Below are 13798 nucleotides of genomic sequence, written 5' to 3' on the forward strand. Positions count from 1 at the left end.
TGCATTTCCAATGCAAATATTCCAATGCGTGTGTGTGTGTGTGTGTGTGTGTGTGTGTGTGTGTGTGTGCATCTTTAAGTCATATCTTAGAACATCTTTTTATAAAATGTTAGCCTATATCCTAATTAGCACAGGTGGGTATTATCATGCTCAGTTTACATATGAGGAACCTGGGGTACAAAGTATTATAGTTAGGTGACTTGCTCAATATTATGTAGTTGACAAGTGACTTCCAACCTAGCAGTACATCATGCACAATCAGTTTGATTCTTGCCTTGTGTTTCTAACTTATTTACAGCACTGATCTAATAATATTTTGAACATAAGTTGTAGCAAAATAACATAAATAAACCAACTTACATACTGTTGTCCTTATCTATACTTCATAAATGTATTTATTAATTTATCCATTCATCTACTTGTTAAAAATATTTAAGCAGATCCATGAGCTTAGCACTGAAGATGACTAACAAATAGTTTCTATCCTCAAGGACATTTATATGAGATATATGAGATATGTATCAAGTAAGTCACAATATAACAGGTTATATGCAGCATATATCTGGTACTGTTATAGCATAGAGCAAGTGATTATCTAATGATTGAAGAAAGGTTCTTAAAAGAAACTTCACATAGATATGAGTGAGAAAGGGTCATTTTAAGTAGAAGAATATGAATGCAAAGTGTAAAAACGTGAAACAGGCCAGGCACAGTGGCTCACACCTGTAATCCCAGCACTTTGGGAGGCCGAGGAGGGCAGATCACCTGAGGTCAGGTGTTTGAGATCAGCCTGTCCAACATGGTGAAACCCTGTCTCTACTAAAAATACAAAAAAAAAAAAAAATTTGCTGAGTGTGGTGGCACACGCATGTAGTTCAGCTACTAGGGAGACTGAGGCAGGAGAATCGCTTAAGCCAGGGAAGTAGAGGTTGCAGTGAGCCAAGACCCCACCACCGTATTCCAATCTGGGCAACAGAGCAGGACCCCATCTCAAAAATAAAAATAAATAATAATAATAATAAAATAAAAATATGAAACAGCTTGGAGAGGTGCTGAAGATATAGAAATAATCCAATAAAGTATGATGCAGATAGAGTAGGAGTATTTAGTGAGCTTGAGGTGAGACTTCAGATGTAGATTATGAAGGGCTTGTTATGCCGTACATGGTAGTTTGGACATGATCTTGTAAGAGATAAAGACCCATTAAATATATTCAGATAAAGGAGATATATTATCAGACTTACGTTATATAGTACTCTGGGTGCAATTTGGAAGATGTAAGTCTACAAGCAAAAAGCCTGGTAAGGAAACTCCAAGTTTTGTCAAGAATAATGAGAAGTGCTCAAAGACAAGAGTAGTCAGACAGAAAAATGGAGAGGATTTTAGGAATTACTTGTACTTAAAATTGGAAGGATTTATAGATTAATTGGATTTAGGAGATACAGATGAGAATGGAGTGTAATTTCGAGAATTCTGACTCAGATGACTGGGTGGATGGTGGTGCTGCCAATGAAGATAAGGAAAACAGAAAGAAGAGCAGTTGGGGGCTGACAATGGGTTCACCAGGGTCTCTAGGCTGGAAAAAATAATTTAAGCATTAAAGGATTGTAGGTGGTTGTTAAAAGCCATGGCAGTGAATGGGTGAGAGTGTCTGACAGAAAGGGAAAAGGACTTTAAGAAAAAAGAGAGAAGAAAATGAATTGGAAAGGCCAATGTTTAAAAAACGAATGAAGAAAGAGCAAGAAAGAATGGTTAGAGTTATTGAAAAATATCCAGAAAAAAAAATATATACCATGAAATCGAAGGTCAGGGTCTCAAAGTAGTTCAAGGAAATTGTCAACAGCATTAAAGGACATGGAGCATTCAAATAGGATTTTAAGCGTGAGCCACTTTTACTGAATATTTATTGATTAGGTATTTAATACAAATCAGATTTGGCAGTAAGAAAATTTTGATGAATCTTGTTTAAATAAATGGGAATGGGATGGTAAAAGATAGATTATTTTATATTCTAAGATCCTTTTAGTGAAAAACATATCATTTGCTCATAGAGTTTGTGTTATTAGGCACGAGGTAAAAATTAAATCTTGGCTTATGGCTAAAACTATATCAATCCTGAAACTAGGTCACACTATGGCATTTTTGCTTTTCAATTAATTAGATTAAGAGCAGTATCCCGTCCATTGGGCAATGCCATCTGATCCTTTTTTATCTTCCTAATGACAAATTTCAAGCAATTACAAACTCGACATTGAAAATTCATGCTAAACTAACTCAGTTTTTCATAATCTAAACAAATTAATAAAATACATACTGCCTAAATGTTCATGAGATAACATCTGTTTGGGAAGAGACAATAGTTAATCTGAAAAGGTGATTTTTCACTTTATACATAATATCTAGCATTTTATCTCTTCTCCATTTAAGTAGATGAATCATGTAATAGTGTTTGCTAAACCAGTGAGGGCAAGGTATATGTAGTTATGTGTAAAACAACTTTATAGATCTTCATCATAATCAATATGCTCTACTGTCCTCATTGAGAATGCAAGTATATATATGGGTGTGTACACACGTGCATGCTACAAACATTAATTTGTAGTATGATCTGATTATACGGGGGTGGGTACCTTATAGTGACTACTACTAGTGGGATGCTTAATGCTCTAACACAGAAACTAAGTCAAGAGTTGACCAAGACAAAATAAACCCATGGAGATTAAATTATAAATTTAAAAAAGCATTCCCCTGGATAATAAGTAATAATGATGGTCATTTGCCAGAATATATAAGAAAGAAAAAAAATCTACGAAGATATCAACTTACAGTAATAACTCGAAGTGAACTTTCAGCAATACATGCCAGTTCAAATAAGTTATATATAATTATTTTAGTTAATAAATATTTATTGAGCACCCCGGTATGGGCAAGATGTCATATGGGTGAAAAATATAAAGGTCTCTACTCTCATGAAACTTAAATTAGTTAATTATCAAATTAGCAAAGACATTTTAATAGCCATGCTGGTGAGTGTGAATGAAAATGAGCAGTCTCATAAAAGGCTGGTAGAAGTCTCACTTGATGGAAAATTTCTTGAGAAAAACTTGGCAGGAGCATTGATATTCATAGATTTTATATTCATGGATTGTAAAATGCATGCTATTTGACTTCACTATTGCACCTCTAATAGGTTATCTTAAGGAAACAATAGAAGATAAAGCAAAGAGTTACACATATGTAGATCTACTGTGCTCTGTTTTATAAGAGAAAAGAACAGCAAAGTCAAAATATACAAAATTGGGTGAACATTTAAATAAATTATGGTGCCATAGATTGAAGGTCATCTTTTGAGATCCATTTGTATTTATTTATTCTTTATTGTATACATTTAAGGTGTACAACATGATGTTTTGATATATGTATGTGTAGTGAAGTGATTACTACAATCAAGTAAATTAACATATCCATCATCTCACAGAGTTACTTTTCTTCTTTTTAGGGAGGTAAGCAGGGGGTTGGGGGGAATAATAATTAAAATCTACTCTTTCAGCAAATTTCCAGTATACAATTCAACATTATTAACTATCGTTCTCACAATGTACTTGAGATTTGCAGATTTACTCATCTGAGAGAACTGCATCTTTGTGCCCCCTAAGATCCATCATTATTATTTTCATTTTTATTTTATTTTTGGGCCAGCGTCTCACTCTGTCACCCAGGCTGGAGTGCAGTGACCCTATCATGGCTCACTGTAGCCTCCAGCTACCAGGCTCAAGTGATCCTCCAACCTCAGCCTCCTAAGCAGCTGAAACTACAGACACACGCCACCATGCCTGGCTGGCTGGCTAGTTTTGTTTTGTTTTGTTTTGTTTGTTTGTTAGTTTTTTGTAGAGATGGGGTCTTGCTATCTTGCCTCAAATTGCTGGGGTCCAGTGATCCTCCCGCCTCTGTTTCCTAAAGTGCTGGCATGAACCACTGCACCTGTCCGGATTCATCTTTAAAAGCCTATTTAATTGTCTGGGAAAATAATCACTATTAATTGCCAAGCTAAAAAATAAGCAGGTTATTATATGTAGTATGATCTTTTTTGACATTTGTGAAATATAAACTCCACACTAAAAAGTAAAAAAAAAAAAAGGGCTTTAACAAAAAGTCCCAAAGTGAATGTCTGTGTTGTCACCCCACAGAATATAACCTGCATGACAGCACCCACAAACCCAACCCCTCACTTTCTCCTGGAGGAAAATACCATTTTGAATTTCACAGTAATTATGTACTTGCTTTTCAGGATAGTTTACCACCTAACATGTATCCCAGAAGAGCTTAATTTTGTCTATTTTTGAACTTTATATGAACTTAATCATATTGTATTCCTTTATGTGTTTTGTTTCTTTTGCTCAACATTCTGTGTAAGATTGATCCCTACTTGTTCATAGTCACAGCTGAAATACAATGCTGTGTATCCATTGTGTAAAAAGACCACAGTTATCATATTTATCTAGATTCTGTTGCATGTGTGCATGACCATCAAGTTCACTACGCTCTGGAAATCCTTTTTCTAAGATTGTTCTACCAACTTTCACTTTCACCAGAAATGTACGAAAATAACTGCTATGTAATATGTAGCATGGCTACACAGATATAAATCACATATGGATTTTTGTTGGATTACATCAAATTCAGAGACTAATTTGTCAATATTACTTTGTGTAAAACCTTGTTTTTCTTTTTTGTTTTATATTTACATTGTAGGAAAGCAATATATACACACACATATATAATATTCCTATATATAATATATAAAATATATATTTATATACAATGAGAGTACTTTTATTTCTACTGTTGAAATGGGTTTGAAGAAATAAAGGAGCATAACAAAAAGCACTTGACCATGATAGGAAGAAGGAAGTAAGATTTTCATGAAAGAAGTGGGTAGGTAAGTTGAGACCAATGAGGTATGCAAGTGCTATTAATGTAGGAAAGAAGGCCCACAGTGAATCTGAAGACAGAAGGTTAAAGGAAACAGAGTGAGAAGACAGAAGAATCCAAAACTGCTCCCCAACCAAAGGGAACATGATAAAAAGAAAATGGAATAAAGTAGAGAGAGGTCATGAGGTCTAGCACTTGTAATCTTAAATGGAACAGACATGAGTATTTGCCAGAGAGGTAGCCAAACACAAGCATACGTTATGCATGTGGACGGAGCCATAAGTCCTGGAAGCGTGGAGCATCAGAATGGGAAATGCATTGTAGCTGTTGATTCCACCATATATTGGCCTTTGCATAGTGTACTAAAATATTCTACCCTACCCTGTTACTTATAATCTGAGAAGGTGAGAAACAGCAATGTGAAATCCAGTGCCTTTGCAACTACCATCCCTAAAGAAGGAAATCTTTGGGTTTCTCAAAGTAGTTGGTTTTATGAGTTCATATGATAGTTACAACTGATAACCAAATCCTTATTTTTGGCATAAGGCAGAATCTTGAATATTATGATTGTTTCAATGGACAATTCTTTGCTTCATGGTTTTCATAAATTATTTTGTACCTCATTCAAAAAAATGTGTAACAGCTTTGTGGAGATTTACTTGACATAATAAGCAGCACATATTTAAGTGTACAACTTTACACTTATTTGACATATGTACACATCAATGAAACCATCAACAAAACCAAGACAAGGTACAAGTTTCCTCATTCTCCTTTGTAATCCTTCTTTTCTGACCCTCCTTGTCCCTTCACCATTCTCTGGCAATCACTGATTTGCTTTCTCTTACTACAGTTTAGTTGACATTGACTAGAATTTTATACAAATGGGATCCTTCAGTAGGTACTCTTTTTTGTCTGGCCATTTTCATCCAGCATGATTAGAGATTTAGCCATGTTTTTGTGTATCAGTAGTTCATTCCCTTTTTTGAGGAGTACTAATCTATTGTTTAGCTATATCATCATTTATTTATCCATTCATCTGTTGAGGGGCAAATGGGCATTTTCCAGTTTAGACCTCTGACAACTAAAACTGCTATGAACATGCATGTAAAGGTGTGGAGGTACGCTTTCACTTGTCATGTGTAGATACTTGGAAGTGAAATAGCTGTGTTATATGGTAGGCATATGTTTATCTTTTTAAGAAGCTTCCAAACTTTTCCAAACTGATTGGGGCATTTTACATTCCCAGCAGCAGTATAGGAATTTGTTTCTTTACAGCCTCAATAACACTTGACATGATTATTTTAAATTTTAGACATCCCAATAGATGGGTAGTAGTGTTACATATGGTTTTATTTGCGTTTTTCGAATAACCAATTATGTTGAACATGTTTTTTATGTTTATATGCTGTATGTTTATATGTTAGTGAATTGTTCGTTCATGTTATTTGTCCAATTTTCTTTTAACCCATGTGTTTTTTCATTGGTTATTTTTGAGAGTGATTTATACATTCTTGATACAAGTTCATTATTGGATGTGATTTGTGAATATATTTTTTCAGCATACAGCTTATCTTGTATTACCATATAATAGTATCTTTTGAAGGGCAGAATTTTTTTTTCTTTTTTTGAGAAAGGGTCTGAAACTCTCTGGCTTATCGCCCAGGCTGGAGTGCCGTGGCGTGATCCCGGCTCACTGCAACCTTTGACAATCAGGCTCAAATGATCCTCCCACCTCAGGTTCCCCAGTAGCTGAGACCACAGGTATATCCTACCACACAAGGCTAATTTCTCTATTTTTTGTAGAGGTGAGGTTTCTCTATCTTGTCCAGGCTGGTCTCGAACTCCTGACCTCAAGTGATATGCCCGCCTTGCTGTTGAAAGTTCTGGGATTATAGGCATAAGTCACTGCACCTAGTGAGAAATTCTTAATTTTGATAAAGTCCAATTTGTTTATTTTTTAATGGATCATGCCTCTGGTGTTGGTCTAAGAAATAGTTGCCTAACCCAAGGACATAAAATCTCTTCTATATTTTTCTTCTGGAAGTTTTGTAGTTTTAAGTTTCACATCTTTTTTTATAATCCATTTCAAGTTAATTTCTGTATATGGTGCAAGGTATCAATAATTTGTTTTGATTTTTTTGGCATATGGATATCTAATCATTCCAGAAGCCTTTGTTGAAACACTATCCTTTCTCCACTGAATTGCCTTTGTAATTTTAATGAAAATCAATTAACCATACACAAGTAATTCTATTTATGGACTCTATCTTATGTTTTATTTGTTAAGTTGTCCATGTTGACACCAATATAGTATGGTTTTGATTATTATATCTATCTAAATGTATAACTATTGGAGTCAGGTAGTATAAATTCTTCAAATTTATTTTTATTTTTCAAGGTTATTAATTATTAGTATTACTTTGCTACTGTAGAGCCTTTACATTCTCATATGATTTCTAGAATCAGCTTGTAAAATTCTACCCAAAAAAATGCCAATATGATTTTGACTTAGAATGTGTTGGATCCATAGATTAATTTGGAGAATTGATATCTTAAAAATAAGTCATCTTCTAATCATGAAGGTGGCATCTCTCTCTATTTACTTGACTTCCTTAAGTTCTCTCAGCAATTTTTTGTAGTTTTCAGTATGCAAGCGTTATACATTTTTGTCAGATTTATTTCTATGTATTTCATATTTTGATGTTGTAAATGGCATTTTAAAATTTTAATGTCCAGTTGTTTGTTGCTACTATGTAGAAATGCAATTGATTCTTTACGTTAATCTTGTACACTGTGACCTTGCTGAACTCACTAATACTCATAGTGATTTGTAGATTACATTAAACTTTCTACACAGATGATTACACTATTTTGCAAAATAAAGACATGTTTACTTCTTTTTTCCAACTTGTATATTTTTGGTATTTTTTCTGTCTTCTTTTGAATTAACTGAGTGTTTCATATGATTCTATTTTATATGTGGCTTATTAGTTTTAGTTTGTGCTATTTTAGTGTTTGCTTTAGGGCTTATAATATTCAATCTTAACTTATATCTTTAAGTACTATTACACCTCCTTTTGTATTAGGACCTCACAGAGCATAGAAATACCCATTTATATTCTCCTGTTTTTTTTGCTATTGTTTCCAGACATCTTGTTTTTAGAAATCTTATAAATCTTGTAATATATTCTTATTTTTTGCTTTCAACAGTGATTATCTTTTGCAGAGACTTGAATAACAACCAAAATGTATCTATATTAACCCACAGAGTTATCTTATTTGGTGCTGTTTATTCTTTTGTATAGATCTAGATTTCCATCTGGTATTACTTTCCTTTTGCTTGAAGAATTTCCTTTGGCATTTTTTATAGTTCAGAACTGTTATAAATGAATTATTTCAGCATTGGTATGCCTGAAAAAGTCTTTCTTTTGCTTTCATTTTTAAAGGTATTTTTGTTAGCTCAAGAATTCAAGGTTGTCCTTCTTTTCTTTCAGTACTCTAAAAATGTTACTAACACGTAAAATTGTCTCTTATATTGCATTGTCTCAAACAAGACATCTGCTCTCATCCTTATCCTTTTTCCTCTACATAAAATGTTTCTTTGTTCTATGACTACTTTTAACATTTTCTTTTTAGCACTTGTTTTAAGGAAATCAATTCTAATATGTGATGCTGCAATTTTCCCTATGTGTCTTGTCATTTGAGTTCATTGAGCTTCTCAGTTATTTTGACCTTTAATTTTTATCAATAGAAAGGTTTTTGTCTCAAGTCTCCGGATAGCTTTATCTTTCCCTACTCCCGTTGTAAACTCCAATTACATGTATATTAGGCCATCAAAATTGTCCCATGGCTCACTGATACTCTTCTTTTTCAGTGCTTTTGTTTTTTTTTTTTTTTTCCTGTTTGTTTCCCTTTTGATAGTTTCTATTGCTATGTTTTTGTGTTAACTCATGTTTTCTTCTCTTTATGTAGTTTTTATCTTTAGAAGTTTGATTTGGGTCTTTTTTTAAAAAAAATACATATCCTCATAATTCTACTTAACATCTTAAATCTTTCTCTAGCTTCTTGCACATATGAACTATAGTTATAATAACTGGTTTAGTGTTCCTGTTAACTATCATCTGTCTCCTCTGTGTCATTCTGAATCAGTTTTAATTGATTGATTTTTTTTGTCTTCATTATAGCTGTATTATCTTGTTTCTTTACAAAATGATAAGTTTTGACTGGATGCCAGACATTATACATTTTACCTTTTGGGGGGATGGATATTTTTGTATTCCTGTACATATCCCAAATCTTGTTCTAAGATATAAGTTACTTAAAACCAGTTTGATCTATTTAAGTCTTGTTTTCAAGCTTTGCTAGGCCAGCTGAGAGCAGCATAATGAGATAAAAGTCTTCTGAATATGCTGTCCAGTGCCTCATGAATAATTATGAGGAGGCTACATACTGGTTGGTGGTAAGAGGCAGTATTTCTGGGCCTTTATGCACTCTGGGCATTTTCTCTAATTTTCTCTGGTGGCTACATTCCTAGGCTTGATAGTTTTCTCAGAAAAATATGCTAACCAACAGTCAGCTGAAGATTTAAGAGGGACCTATGAAAATGTCTGGGGACCCCTGCATATAGATTTCTTTTACTTGGTACTCTGTCCTGCAAAGTGTAGACACCTTGGCCTTCCTGTACACACCCAGCTGTATGTTTCCAACTCACAAATACTGCTGTGTTCCACCTGAGTTCCCCTTTCCCAAATCACATCCTGGACACACTTTTCTTTCTTTTTTTCTCAAATATTTCTGTTCACTGCCTTATGTCAAAGCTTTTAAGAACCATTTCTTTGCATATATTTTGTCCATCTTTTTTCATTTTAGACGGGATACATCCAGTCTCTGTCACTTCATCTTGGCCAGAACTCAAAGTTTCATTCAAAATTTTAATAATGGTAGCAATAAAATATTACTACAATATGTTAATATGCTACATATCCTCTAAAACACATGACAATATAGTAACTTTTTGCTTATTTCGTTGACTTTTGAAAAAATGTATACATGTTATTTCTGAGTATGTTAAAGGCAATAGGATCGTCAATAAACAGCTGCTAAATTTTCTCTAAGGTTATTCAAACTTAGTTAAGTTTGGCTTGAAAAACTGAAGCAGTTCCCTGCTACTTATTTGGTTTTAAATATTTTTATTTTCTACTTATTTGGTTTTAAATATTTTTATTTTCTCATGTCCTACAGGAGTGATTATAATTCTATACTGTGTTAGTTTCTACTATAACAAATATTTTATTCTGATCTAGAGTCTGAACTGTAAAAGAAATTGTGCTACTTCCTTAGAAGTGAACCAATGTAAAGACTTGGGAAGCTAAAAACTTTTCTCTCTTTTGATGCTAGATTTACAGGTTTTTAAAACATTTTCATTTACTTGGTTTCAGCTCAGTAACAAAGAAACATGATATTTATTACTGGGAATTTAAAGGTAACGGGAATTTGAAGGATTTGAAGATTTTGCCACTCCCTTTAGTAAACTTATATTCCAGTAGTGAGGTATGTTTATATTATCAAACCTAAACTGAATTTGTCACCCTAAGAAAACATGCACAATTATTTTACTATTCTACTTTCCTACTTATCTCTAGCAGAAGATCCAAGGGTATGGATCTTAAACTTGCCTGTAGATACCATTAATGCCCAGAGCCTATGAACTTTCTAGAGGTGGAGTAGCTACGGAATCAGAAAATAAATGAGTAATGACGGCTAATCATTTCAGGTGTAAAAAAGATGAATTTTTACTTTTTTTGTAATTAGAAACTCTCACAGAGGGTAATTAGCTACCTTGTGAAGTAATGAGCCTTCCATTAAAGAAAGTATTTAAGCCAGAATTGACGGTGTGTGTGTCTGTGTGTGTGTGTGTGCACACGCGTGCACATGCATTCAAAGACTATAAAGGTCTTTGAATTGAATATTCATTAGTATAGATAACCATTTTATTTTCGTTTTCCAACCAAAAGTCTGCATCAACTACAATTTATTCTATGTATTTTGGATAGAAAGAAATTTACTATAGGAAAAACTTACACAATTATTGGAAAGCTGGATGAATTAAGACCAACATAGAAAATTTCAAGAAACCTAAAAGGTGAGGAATTTCAACAAAATCATCTCCAAGTATCTCAGTTACTTGTGGACCAACATGGGCAACTTATGATATGATATATGAAGTCACAGGTAAAACCCGTTACTGGCTTTCTGCCAATGCCCACTCACCTGCCTACAGCTGCCACCAGAAGATAATAGCTTCTCCTTTTCTTCTGTTTTTAAATCTCATTAAAGTGCCTCTCTGATAGAATTTAACTAGACTCAAGCTAACAAGGACAACTGAGGAATGCTACTTCCAATCTTTATGCCTATACTGGACAGAGAAGAGCTCAGAAAAGTGATAATGGTTCTACATATCAACAAAAAGTGTCCACATCATAGCCCACAGCTTTAAGCACCACGTACAACAGATATTCATGGAAAGAGAATCAGGAACTCAATTTTATCCATCTGTTCATCATTCCAGTAGCTCCTCTATTCATCCATCCATATGCTTATTTATCTCACAAACATTGAGAAGTCTGTGCTTGTAGAGTACTACTATACAGTATACAGGCAGGACATTGGACAGTGATTTCAAACTTTTAAATAAAGCAATACACATGACAATCAAGATGATACTATCTGTTATATCCACCCACAAGAGCTAAAATTGTACATATTACATGTACAGTTGTGTCTTGGTATCCACAGGAGATTGGTTCCAGAACTCCTCATATGTACCAAAATCCTATTATACTCATCTGTCCCTGCAAAGCCTGTGGATACAAAAAGTTGCCCTGCATATAGATGGGTTTCACAGCACCTGAATACTGTATCTTTGATCTGCATTTTGTTGTGGATAGGAAACCCACCTGGTGGAGGGCCAACTGTATTCATTTTAAAAATCTCTGTATAAATAGACTGATGCAGTTTGAACTCATGTTGCTTGAGGGTCTGCTGTACTGTCTACTGTACTGTTTCACCACTGATTTTGGTGAATCACCACTGAGAATCACCACATTGCAACGAAGTTCAGTCAGTAGAGGAAACATAAAATTCTTCTCCTTTCTCCAACTGTCTTAGTCTGTTTTATGTTGCTTATAACAGAAAACTGAAACTGAGTAAATTTACAAATGAAAGGAACGTATTTCTCACAGTTCTGGAGGCTGAGAAGACCGAGGTTGATGGGCTGCATCTGTTGAGAGACTTTTTGCTGGCAGGGACTCTCTTTAGAGTCCTGAGGCAGTGCAGGGCAAGCTTACTGTGCTAGCTCACACTTCTTATAAAGCCACCAGTGGGCCATGCCCATGATAACCCATTAATAGGTGAACAGATTAATCCATTCATAAGAGAAGACCCCTCATTACTCGATACCCTCTCAAAGGCCCCCTCTCAACATTGCCACATTGGGGGTGAAAGTTCCACATCACTTTTGGAGGAGACAAGCATTAAAACCATAGTGCCAATTGTTTGAATACTTAGAATGCAGAAATGGTAGGCTTTGAGTAACATTAATGTGGGCATCATTCATGGCTTATCTTTGTATTTCTCGTATTTAGCATAGTGAAGGATTCATGCTTAATCTTCAGTAAATATTGTAGAATAGTGCATGATAACAATTTGAAGTGCTAGAAAGATCTGTCAGGATCTATACATTAAGAAACTCATCATCTAAGGAAGACTAATATGCTAGTGGAACTACACAATACAATGAGCTTCACGCTGTAATAATGTAATAAAAAAGCAGAGTGCAAGTATACACAACAGAGAAGCTCCCTGGCTGAGAACTTTAGAGAAGGCTCCTTAGGGGCAGTGAGAATGGAAATGGATCTTGAAGGATGAACAGGAATTTTCCTAGTGATGGGTACGAAGGGGCACAACAGACTGGAGGAATTGACTGTAAATATAGACAGAAATGCAGAAGTCACAAGAGTGTGGGGCAAAAGAGACCCTGAATTGTGAGGGACTGGAGGTGTGTTGGTCCAGGAAATGAGGCTGAACAGGAAAATACTTTCCAATTTCAGCCACATTGAAAAGTTTTATATATCGTACTAAGAAGCTTGGATTCTGTTCCCTGGTTGGTGGTCTCAAGCAGGGAAATGACATGATCCAATTTTCATTTAAGAAAAATGAAGGTAACCATGTGGGACAAAAATAGACTTCCAGAGCAAGAGGTTAGTTAGGAGGCAGTTGCAGCATAATAGGTCACTTGTGCTAAAGTGTAATCATGAGAATGAAAAGGGAAGGTTAGATTAAGAGAGATTTTGGAAGTGCTACAATTGATAGGGGTTAAAGGAGAAAGAATTATGGACAATCCTTTATCATCTAGTTTGGGCAATGGACTGAATGGAAAATTAGGTTGCGGACCCATACACCTTTCCAACATGAAGTCTCTAAGATCACTTTGAAGGCATGAAGGTAGCATTCAGTTAATTCAATATGATGCACCCTGCTTTCCTTTCCTCTCTAAAGTCTCCAATACTCATTACCCTCTTCCCTTAAAACTGACTATAAAAGAAAGAACTGGCTCCTATGTTTTCATTCTCCTTACTGCTTACAGGAGATGAGTACAAGTGTTATTTCTCCCTAAGAATTAATGTGCTATTAGTAATTCATTTAAAAAATAAATAAAAGATTTGGACCTTTGTCAAACAGGTAGATTGCTAAAATTTTCTCCCATTCTGTAGGTTGCCTGTTTACTCTGATGATAGTATCTTTTGCTGTGCAGAAGCTCTTTCATTTAATTAGATCCCATTTGTCAATTGTGGCTTTTGTTGCC

This window comes from Macaca mulatta, chromosome 2 (genome assembly GCF_049350105.2).
Source record: "Macaca mulatta isolate MMU2019108-1 chromosome 2, T2T-MMU8v2.0, whole genome shotgun sequence".
Taxonomy (NCBI): domain Eukaryota; kingdom Metazoa; phylum Chordata; class Mammalia; order Primates; family Cercopithecidae; genus Macaca; species Macaca mulatta.